This window comes from Phyllobates terribilis, unplaced genomic scaffold (assembly GCF_046119375.1).
Source record: "Phyllobates terribilis strain yellow unplaced genomic scaffold, ASM4611937v1 Scaffold_2__4_contigs__length_985480577, whole genome shotgun sequence".
In the NCBI taxonomy this organism is placed as follows: Eukaryota; Metazoa; Chordata; class Amphibia; order Anura; family Dendrobatidae; genus Phyllobates; species Phyllobates terribilis.
In genome coordinates, this window is record NW_027362762.1 from 696457897 (window position 1) to 696470018 (window position 12122).

The 12122-nt window shown below is 43.2% G+C and overlaps 1 long non-coding RNA gene across 1 annotated transcript in view; it reads left to right on the forward strand.

The window, feature by feature from the left end:
- LOC141252941 (uncharacterized) overlaps positions 1 to 11567 on the forward strand; it is a 47792-nt gene extending 36225 nt beyond the window's left edge. Inside the window, exon 4 of the long non-coding RNA XR_012314159.1 lies at positions 9202 to 11567. This is a non-coding gene — a long non-coding RNA (uncharacterized lncRNA). The remainder of the gene's footprint in view (positions 1 to 9201) is intronic.
- Positions 11568 to 12122: the final 555 nt, after the last annotated feature.

Consider the following 12122-nt stretch of genomic DNA (forward strand, 5'->3'; position numbering starts at 1 on the left):
ACAGTTTTGAAATCAGTCTTCATGTAATGTTTGGCCCACTGGAGCCGTTTCTGCTTGTGTGAAGTGGATAGAGGAGGTCGACAGGATGGCGTATGCACAGCTGCAAACCTCTGAAGGACCCTGCATCTTGTTGTTCGGGGGACGTTGGAGGCACCAGCAGCTTCAAAAACTTGTCTGCTGCTATGACAAGGCTTTTTTGCCGCTGCTCTTTCAACCTGACGTAATTGCCTGTAGGAAAGAGTCCTCAATTTGCCCTTATCAGCACGCACACGTGTGTACTGTGAATCAGCTACATACTTCTTGATTGCCAAGACACTTCATCCTGATCATCGCACAATGTTGATTGTAGTCATGCCTTGACCTAAACACTCCACAATTTGTTGCTTCTCAGCAGCTGACAAATCCTTTTTCTTTCCCATTTTGGCAGAAAATGTAGGCTGCTTAATAATGTGAGACAGCCTTCTTACGTAGTCTTGCCTTTCATTGGACACACCTGCCAAACTAATTAGCACAGGTGTCTGCAATTGCTTACAGTGATATAAAGAGCCCTGACACACATCACCATCAATGAGTTTAACTGACAAACAAACAAATTCTTCCCTTATCACTCCTAAACACTTTTTGCATAATAATTTGGAACACAGTGTACATGTGCTTTTCCACAAAACACCAGTGGTTCACATAGTGAATCTTACAGTTCTAACTTGCCAACCGTGGTCTGTATGGAGTTGTTCAATAAAGGGCCCAAAATTAAGATAACATAGATGGGAGAGGTCTCTATGAATAGGAATTCCTAAGTATTTGATACCCTGTGAGGGCCAGGCAAAGGGAAAGTTGGACTGGATGGAATCCTATATGGATTTGGGGAGGGAGACATCGAGGTCCTCAGACTTCGCTGCATTGATTTTAAAATTTGACCATGTAACAAAGTGATCTATTTCAGCTATAACAGCATGGATGGATATATGTGATTGAGTGATATATACTAGGACATCATCAGCAAATAGAGAGCACTTGTACTCGGTGCCTCCCACCTCAATCCACCTAATATTGGGGTTATGGCGAATTGATGAGAGCAGGTGCTCCGTCACTAGGATGTATAAGAGAGGGGACAGAGAACATCCCTGCCTTGTCCCATTGGTGATTGTGAAAGGTGATGAAAATGTTCTGACGCGCCCCCTGGGCCTTGGGACACCCGGAGCCGGACCCTTTTTGGTGGATGCTGGTGGTTGTAGTCTCCGTGGCGGCGACCCGGTTCCGTGGCTCAGGGCGGTCAAACCAGTGGCGGAACTATTTATGTGGTTTTGATGTTTAAATGTCCGACTACGCCACCCGTGGATTGCGGTCAGAGTGAACCGCCGCTCCAGGGCAGACCGCTGAGGCTGGTGTTGTGGGTGCAGCAGAGCGTAGCATAACTCCCCACGGGAGGAGTATAGCCTCAGGGCAGTGTATGCGGAGGATGGGGGTGATGGTGCAGGGCAGCAGCAGTAACGACACGGAGTCAGTGATGCAGTCCAGGGCCTTTACTCACAGTTCTTATTATCCAGACCACGTCTGCAGGTAACGGCTGCCCACGTCGTACTGTGCTCACCAGGTGAGGGGCTCAGACAACTCCCAGATAACTTTGGAGTGCTTCACAGGACCCCCTTTGTGTGTCCTTTGTCTGGCCTTTCTTACCAACCCTTCTGTCCGGCTGCCTCGGGCCTCCTCTTGGTAAACTTGGCGCCAGTTTCCCTGACCCTATGTGGTGCCTTCCTAGCGGGTGTAGCGAGGGGCTGAGCCACATAAAATGTCACAGCCTCCTGTTTCTAGCTGAGGGTCGTTTCCTGCCTCCAGTAGTTTCGGGGACCGGTCTCCCCCTTTGGCCTGACCCCTCCACGCAGGTGGATTCGGGCGTGCGGTGGCGACTCGCCCGTCCGCACCCCTGGGATCCCTTCGTTCCTCGTTCCTGGAGCCTTCTCCGCTCCTCTTCCTTCCTTCTCCCTCTTCCAGGCCTGGGCCTCTGTTACTAGGCCCGCCTCCGGAGCAGAGCTCATGCAGAGCCCCTGCTCCCTGCCACTTCTGCTCAGACTTCTCTGCACTGAACTAAGATGGTGCCCATCTTTTATACTCCCTTCTCAATGCACCCAGGAACTGCTTCCTCCCTGCTCCTGCACTACAGGGTTCCCCTTCCTCAGTGTTCCCTCGCCCCACTCCAGCCAGGGACAGGGACTGTCGTGCCCATCTCAGGGGCATATTGGTCGCCCTGCCCCACGGCAATGTGGTGTAATGCATGCAGGTGTCGGGTCCTGATCCACACTACATCCTTACCTGAGAGTGAGATATCACACCTCTGGGTGAGGTGCAATACCTCTGTAGCAACCGAGCCCTCAGGGTGCTACAGTTCCATTTATCTTCAGCCTATGTGACGTATTGCGATACAGGGCCGTGATTTTGGCTATAAAAGGGTCCCCTAGACCCCTACCCCAAGCTTTTTAAGAGAATCATATATGGCGTGCCAGGAGACTCTATGGAATGCTTTCTCAGCATCCAACGAGAGTATCTAATTACAAATTTTTAACTGCATCTAGCCCAGGAAATACTTTGTGCCTAGTAGCAGTGTCTGCTAGTCAGATGATTATCCCAGCTGTTAAGCAAGCTACACCACCTGTAGTTTGGACACTTAATTTTTTCAAAGGAAATGCTTCGGGACCACGGGATACTCAGTGAAGAGCATCAGGAGGCACCCCAAGGCATAGGGGCTGGGACTGGCAGTAGGATGCCTTGCGGTGGACAGCCGAGCTCGATCCTTATAAAAGCTTTTTAACTGCAGCAGCTTTAGTGGACGCTACTGAAGCTGGAATTACGCGGCTGCTGGCATGAGACTTGCCCTCCAATAGATCCTTGTAAATGGATTTAAAGTGTATTCATTCAAATTAGAGAGACAATTTAAATTAAAAAGCTTAGAGCTGCCTCCACCACAGGGGGGCTCGCTCGACCCACCAGCGGACAGGCACCAGTATTGGGAGACGGGGGTTGGCCGTCAGGGTACACGGCGGCTCTGGCACAAACCCGGCGACGCGGAGGTGGCACGGGCAGGAGCGGACTGAACGTGTCGGCTTCTCACTTTTTGGATTTTAGAAGGGCATGACATGCCTATATCTGTGTCTCCCCCTCCATTTACTCCTCCACCTCTTTTCTTTTCGCATGACTATATGTACTTGTCACTTTTCCATGTGTTAGTTGTGTCTTCTGAGCAGTTTGTCAACTTTTGGACACCTTTGAAGGTGTTTTCTATGTGTTTCTATGTGTTTTTGTTTGCCTGCCATTCGTTTTAACGGTGTTCGAAGGTGTTCGACGAATAGTTCGACGAACAGTTCGGCGAACACACGGGTGTTCGACGAACCGAACCGAACTCGAACACTACGAGGGTGGCTCAACACTAGTGAACACAGTGGGGAACTGCAGCAAATTAAGAGAGACTATGAGGATATCCTCAGGGTTAAAGAAAAACTAGAGGATGATAAGGCGGATGCAGAACACATGCGCCAAGTGGTTGAGACCACTCTGCAGGACACCCGTAATGAAAATGATGATCTCCGCAGAAAGACCATAGGTCTGGAAGCTCAGGTGAAGGAGCTGCAGATGTTCTGTGATGATCTCCAGAGGGCAGAGATGTGCCTTAAGGAAAGAATCAGCAAGATGGAAGCTGAGTGGAAAAAATGGAGGAATCTATCGGAGAAGCCACAGACCAGGGCCAGGAGTTGGCCACTGAAGATGGGAGGTATGAAACAAATACCTACTCGAATAATGAGAGCTCGGATGATTCGGTGGATGTAAGAACCGAGATCAAGGTGCTCAAGGAGACATTACAAGCCCATTTGAAGCAAGAGAAGCTTGAGAGACTGGCTGTTGAGAGCCGAGTGGGCGCATTGGAGACAGAGAGGTCTGAGAGAACTCTACTGTTAAAAGAGCAGTTGAAGCAGGAAGAGCTTCAGAGATGGGCTGCTGAGAGGCGAGTAGCTGAGCTAGAGGAAGAAGTTGTTAAGCTCAAAGGTCGCCTGGCAAAGCACCACTCAGTGAATGAGGCCTCCTTGGAGAAGGAAAAGGGCAAACAAGTGCCACTTACTCCTTTATACCATGAGAAGGTGGACCTCAGGAGATCTGATAAAGTGTTAAATGAAGATAAGTAAGAAATAGAAGTGGTCAAGACGAGAATTCTTAAGGTCGTAGCTGTGAGTCGGCTCAGGAGAAGCATTCAGAATGAAGAAGCTGAGAGTCAGTTGTCCCTGCAACCTGAGCCGGATGACTGCTTGGAAACTTCTGGTGAGACAGAAACGTCTCGGTACAAGTGCCTCGTAGATGTACCCGAAGATTTGAGAGAAGAGTGCACCAGAGAGTCAGTGCATGAAGAGTTTAAGAAGGCCGTGGGAGCCTGTAAGGTGTACTCGACACCAGAAGCTAAACGGCTGGTGGTCCTGTCCACAACCGAAGTCACAGTGAAGAGGGTGGCTATCCTAAGTGACATGCACTGGCGATGTATTCGCACAAAGCGGTTTGTCCGGTTGAAGACGGAACAAGCCATTAGACAACTGGAGCTTATGAGAAAAGCTGAAAGTCTGCGTGAAGACGTCATCTGGGTGCCTCATGTTCTGGTAAGAAAGCTCATTGGGAGGAAAGGCCGAACCATGCAAATGAGGGTAAAGAAGTCTGGGGTGATGAAAGTAAGCAGTCTACGTGACCGTCAGGACTGGATACCAGATGAAGATGCCATGGTGTCATTCTCCGCTGTAGGAATGGAAGAAAGTCTTGCATATATACGCATGCTGATGGAGTACCGAGTGACTTACCTGCGAGAGGTAGAACAGTTGAATCTCGCCAGACTGCGATAGGAAAGACAGAATCGCCTGAGCAGCAGAAGATGGCAGCCGTCTAGAAATTGTGAGACCAGACAGAGAAAGGGCCCTTCAAATAATAGAAAGGCTACAGTAGAAGGTAAAGACCTTCCAAGATGTCCTGAGGGTAGTGGGTGTAGAGGTAGTGAGACCTCCAGTAACTCAGGTTTGAGAGGCCCATACAAGCGACCCAATAGAGTACGGGACAGTACGGAGTCGAACCAGACCTTAGATACAAGGGCAAGTGAGTCACACTGCTATATTGACCGCTGGGACCAGGGAAGGTCTGACAAGGTGACGACTGATCGCTGGGAGCGGGGGAGGTCTGACAAGATTACGACTGACCGCTGGGAGCGGGTGAGGTCTGACAGGGTTACGACCCAGAAATGTGACTTGGCAAAGTCAGTGACAATGACAGATGGTAGGTCCCTAAGGAATGGGCTAATGTCATTGACTAATGTTCCAGGGGCTGAGCAGCGCAATTGTCAAGTATATGGTCTCTGTGTGAACCGTGGGTTATAATGTGATTGTGTATATTATGTGTTCAACCCCACAAGTTTGAACAGAGGGGGGGGATATGTAATGCAGCGCCTCGCTGCATTGCTAAAATGTCCAGGGTGTGTGTTCTAGCTGACCATGTACCTCCCCTCAGGTGACTGATCACATGACTGTGACATCATCACAGGTCCTATGTGCACAGACTGATATATAAACCCTGGTAGTTTTGAAACAGGTGTGAAAGGCATGAGGCCTGATCCCTGTGTGTGGGACACCATTAGCCTGGAGAGGCTGGAAGAGAGAGGCCTGGTGAGGCCTGGTGAGGCAAGAGGCTAAATCCCTGTGTTTGGGATGCAGTAGCCCTGGAAGGCACGTGGCTTGGAGACCACGGCTGGGAAGCCTTAAAGCCACAGCTGTGGCAGAACAGAGCTGAGAGAAGCAGCTAAGACCCAGCAAAGGTAAAAATGGTTCTTTATATGGACATTGATGTTGTACCTTGATGAAGTCTGTATCTAAAGCCAAGCGGGCATGTCTGCCATTGGAAAGGTCTCCTGGATGTTATGTGTATAACCATGCCGGTGAGCCACTGAGATGGACTATGTTATGTGCAGTTATGAAGTGTAATAAACTACTGGATGTCGTGTTATCAGAAAACGTGGCTGGTGTGCTTTAATTAACCCCGTGAAGCGAGTGTCCCCTAGCGTGATGAATAACGCTTCCTTACACTGTCTATATTTGACCTGATACAGGTCATATGATTTGTTACTATTACTTTTCCTGCACACTTTTGTTGTGATCAATGCATTGTATGGGTTGAACTATGTGACCAGTATAGGTCCAGTGTAAATTTGATACCAACTGTGTCTCTATCTACCCTCTGTTGCCTCATATGCCCATGTTATGTCTGTTTACATATGCAATTTATACTATATGTGTCTTTTTAAATATTCAAATAAAGTATTCACCTTTTTTAGTCATCACATTGTGTTCTAACTACGCTTTATTCTTTATTCACTTATGGTCCTTCTCTTGCTTACCTAATGTTTAGTGGTATGCCCCTTATTACTTATGAGGTCCTATTTTTCATTGTTACTTTGTTGTGCTATTTATTCCACACCTGTCTAAAAAATAGAAGTTGTTAATAGTTTATTTTCATCAATTAACAAAATGCAAAGTGAATGAACTAAAGAGAAATCTATATTAAAGCAATATTTGGTGTGACCGCCCTTTGTATTCAAAACATCATTAAACCTTCAATTCTTCTACATATACATGCATGCAGTTTTTGAAGGAACTCAGGAGTAAGATTATTCCTCTTCTGTGGATGTAGACTTGCAAAAAAACCTTCTGTCTCTTCATGTCATCCCAGACAAACTTGATGATGTTGAGATCAGGCTCCCTGGAAGCCATATAATTACTTTCAGGAATATTTGTTTGTCCTTATGTAGAAGATAGTTCCTAATGCCATTGGTAGGTTGTTGTTCTGCTGCAGAATATATTTGAAGTCAATCAGATGCCTTGTTAATGCTTTTGCACCAAGGATAAGTGTCTGTATTTTTCAACATTGAGGACACCAAAATATGGCAAAGCGAAGGACAGCAGATGCAGTGGTCGGCCCAAAAAAATTAGTGCAGCAGATGACAGACATATTGACAGACATATCATCCTTACTTCCCTTCGAAATTGGTAGATATCCAGCAGTATCATCATTTCAGAACTGGCAGCAACCAGTGGGACCCAGCTACACCCATCTGCTATATGGAGAAGTCTGGTCAGAAGTGGTCTTTGTGGAAAAATTGCAGCCAAAACAAAAACAATAACAAAACATATATATTGTGCTTTTCTCACAATGCTCTCAAAGCACAATTGTTGAGTAATTTCATTAGTTTTATTCTGAAGCAGGACAATGACCACAAACATACAGCTAATGTCATTTAGAACTATCTTCAGTGTGTAGAAGACCAAGGAGCCCTGGAAGTGATAATATGGCCCCCAAAGAGCCCTGATCTCAACATAATCAAGTCTGTCTGGGATTACATGAACAGAAAGAAGGATTTATGCTAGCCTATAACCACAAAAGATCAGTGGTTTGTTCTCTAAAAGGTTTAGAACAACCTCCCTGCCAATTACTTTATAAAACTGTATGGGACTGTATCTGGAAGAATTATTTGGCACTATACCTTATGCAAACTCAGCATCACCCCAATCCATCTTTTTTATTTTAGTTGCATAGAATTTGTTAATTTACTAAATGTTTTGGGTGGAGATTCGAAGTTGAAGCCAAGCAGAGATCCAACTATTGACAACTTGATTGTTAGTGCGCTTCCTCTTTCACTACAGAAACAATTGGTATGAAATAATGATCAACAAGACAATACACACTTCTTAAAGGGGTTTCCCCAGGAACGAAAGTTCATTTTAAAAATTGGATGTGACTGACCATGTACAGAACATACCACATTTCCTGGGCAGGGGAGGAAGCAAAAGACAATACAGACATTACAGCAGGGGAGCGCAGAGGATTCATTTTGTGAGGTAAAACATTGTTTAAAAACAGGTAGTGAAATGTTTTATGTATTGTCTTTTGCTTTCTCCCCTGCCCAGGAGATGTGGTATGTTCCGTACATGGTCAGTCACATTCAATTTTTAAAATGAACTTTTGTTCCTGGGAAAACCCCTTTAAGTGTTTCATTAAATATCAGACAGGCCTCTAGCCAAACTTATTTCTAAAGCATAAGTTACAATTAAATGTTGCTTAATACGTTTTTTTTATTATTTAATTTTGAGTTTAAAGATATTATAATAATTTCATTCACACTGAATTCCGGAAAGGCTTGAATCATGTTTCTTCCCATGCCTCTGGCAGAAGATCGAGAGTGTTTTTCTTTTTTCTTGGCGCAAAAATATAACATTGTTCCTTAAGCCAAGTTTCATATTCACAATACATTCCTTAGTATTACATTAAGGTATTATTTGCCTAGCTAGAAATATTTACTAAAAATTTAATTGTCAGGCATAACATTATTTTTTATTACAAATGATTCTATAGGTTATCAGGGTCAACACATCTGCTCTCTGAATTTCTTGGAAATATATGTTTCATAAAGTACCTGAATGAACAAAGAAACTCTAAACTACCAATTTAGTTTATCTGATTGTTATAAAAAACACCTAGAGGGGTTGTCCGGTACTTTTATATTGATGGCCTATCTTTAAAACAGGTCATCAGTATCAGATCATTGGAGGTCCAACACCTGGCATATCCAATGATCAATTTTTCCCGGTGGGGGCGGTGATGTGCTCAGTTGCAGAACAGTACAGCTCCATCAATTGTATAGTGGACACATCGTGTTACTGCAGATCCACCACTAGTTATTGAAACAGAGGGGGATGGACAGTACCCAGCCACAGCTTCTATACAGCTGACAGAGCCGTGCTGTTCCATTCCACAACTAATCACATCCAGGATCTGCCGGCATCGTGCCAGGTGTCTAACCGCACTGATCTGGTATTCATGACTTATCGTAAGCATAGGCCAAGAATATAAAAGTACTGGAAAACCCCTTTAAAAAATAACACAACATTTTTACCTGTCATACAGACATTTTTTTCAGTTTCAAACACCAGTCTCAGTGAATCAGGGCCTTAGAGCACTAATTATTACATTTTTTTGTTGTTGACATAACAGTTAGATATTTATGTGCTTTGAATTGTCTTTTGGTTAATATAGAATATTATTTTATCATTAGATGTGGAATAAATAATCAAAATTTATATTTTTAAACTTTATTTTATATTTCTTTTAAATATAATTTTTTTATATTCACAGGTAGGTGTGAGCACATTTAGACACCTGTCAGTCACTTGGAGCAGAGAGGGGAGAAGCCGATTGTGGTGACGATGGTCTAATCTTGTCCCTATAAACCCTGGCTGGCTCGTTAAACTGTTTCCTCTACACCGGCAGAATGTTTCAGAGAAAAACATACCTGACTCCAATTGTGCAGCCTGACTCTGATTCATGCTGGTGGTTTGAGGAGCACAAATTGAGTGAAAGGTTCCCTTTAATGTGGTACTTTTTTGTATTTAGGAAATAGCAAATCAATAAACAACACCCATGATTGTTATGTAAGTCAAATTGAGTTTAATCCAGGCACTATGTATTCCAAGAACCAAAACACTTGGGATATCTTATTCTGTCTTATATTGTACATGATATGAAACATAGATCTTGAAGACACTCATTTTGATGTACTTGGCACCAACGGACAATTTTTGTCATTGCAGCTGTTGTAGTGGATATACCATGGTAACCAGCCAGCCATCACCGCCAGATGTAGAGTTAGTTTATCGACAGCTGGAGTTCTGAGGTTTGCCTCTGGGCCTTGTGTTTTACTGGTTTACAAGACAGGCACAAAACAATGTCAGTTTATTTGTTGGGATCACCCTTCAGCTGGCTGGGATATTTACAATTAAATATGTTCTATGCCAAGAAAATGTTCAAATCTGTTCAAGAAATAGCTGTTTTTTACATAAAAATTAATTATGGATTACTTTGTGTCTCGGTTCTCCTAATATTAACTGATACCGAAAGTGAAGAATACTATATGCTATGGCAGCATGATGGCTTATTGGTTAGCAATGCATCATTGCATCCATGAGTCAAATCCCACCAAGCTCAATGTCTGCAAGGAGTTTGTATGTTCTTCCCATGTATGTGTGGTTTCCTGAGGGTTCTCCAGGTTTCTCCCACACTCCAAAGACATACTGATAGGGAATTTAGATTGTGAGCCCGATAATTTGATTTTATTGCACCATATTTTACAGAATTGTACATTTAAAGAAGCACTCCTATGAAGTTTTTCTTAAAGCACCACTCCAGCAGTTGTTTTTTTTCACATTTTAACGCTGCGTTGGTGCTACTAATCTAAGTTCCCTAATATTAGTATTATACTTACCAGCTGCCATATTCTGCTGCTATCAGCGTCAATCCTATTCTGTGCTGCCGTCTTGTGAGTGCTACTTCTGACTAACCAGAAGTCAGAGGTAACGGCACAATCTCTCAATGCAAGTCTATAAGAGCTTCCGTGTTCTGGCCTCATTCTGGCACTCATAGATTTACATTAAGTTGTGACTTCAAACACTGGAGTAATCCTGTAGGTCACAAACTGCTGGAGACTGACCAGTGTGGAACCGATAAAAAATGAAGAAGGCAGCTGGTAAGTATGATTCAAGGTGCAGGGAACTTAGATTAGTGGCAGAGTGGTAGAGTTGTGCTTTAAACTATATCAGTTTATATGTGTATATAGTTTAGTGTGTGTTAATAAACTCACCTATGCTGGATTCTCTAGTATCCAGAGCCATTCTGCTTCTCTTCTCAGTGACATCACCGCACTTCAGACTCTCTGGGTCACATTACACTCTGCGTGACAAGAAGAGACATTTACAATGTAAGCCTATGGAGGGTCAGAATGAGGCCTCAAAGGCTTACAATGTAAAAGAAAATTCCAGCTCACACATAGAGCATAGAGTGAACCGGATAGTCTGAAGAGTAGTGACGTCACTTAGAGAAGGAGCAGAATGATGTTGAATACCGGAGAAGGCAGCATTAGGTAAGTATATTAACACATACACAATACATTACATACACATATACGCAGATTTATTTAAAAAATTCTTCATGGGAGTGCTTCTTTAAATAGCACATAATCTCTTCATTTTGTGATAAAAACCACCAGTTATTAGTGAACCATGAACGCTTGAATCAGGGTTATTCTCCCTAATTACCCTAAAGTACCCTGGCATTTCAGAGAAAACAAATTTAGTTAGGAAGAGGCAGACTGGTCATCAGGGTGGCTCCTCCTGACCTGATTCTGCATCACTGACAACTTAGGCCTCATTCGGACATCTATTTTTCACATATTTATTTTATCAGTGCATTTTATAGATACATCACCTACCCATAGCCAGACGAACTCTCTGCATTTAGGGTTTTGATCCAAGTTATGGATCAAATGGCAAGTCTGTGGGTCACTGAAAAACTTGGACATCACACTGATGGCATCATATTTACATCTTAGTGCTGTCCATTTTTCATTGACTGTTTCTTAGGGGAACCTTGAGAAGGTCCCACCACTTTTTTCTGCATATGACCTGATGGTTAAAACTGGTACACTCTCCAAACATTGATCCAGCCCACAGAAGAGATTCGGTCTATTTTTTTTTTTCACATATTCATAAATAAAGCTGATGTCTAAATGACGCTTGACATTAATTAGTGAATCTCAATAACTGCATCAAATAGCTTTAACTCCTTGGTGAGTATATGTTTCCTGACTGCTGCAAAATTGCCTTTACTATTTGTAAAAAGAAATGAAATGAAATGAATGTTGTTTCTCTGTTTATTTTGCGTTTGGAAAAAATCTTTTGAGCATTAATTCTGTAAGTAAATTTTTAAGCAGTCAGTCCAACCTAAAAAATAGGATATATTCAATTTAATTACAATATCAGGAACTCATTCCCCTTTTAAATACGATTTCACCAAGAAGTGATACCTTAATGTGAAAGCAAATTAAATATAATAGATAAGACAGGCAAGTGTTTTATTTGCACTGCAGCAAAATTTATTGACACCTTTTTTTTAGTATGTTGGGAATTATATGATGTAACTGATATTTTGTAGTCTAATTGAAAAAAATAAAAATATATAAGGAAGATGAATTCATACTGCATGTTACCAAGTAATATAGTAAG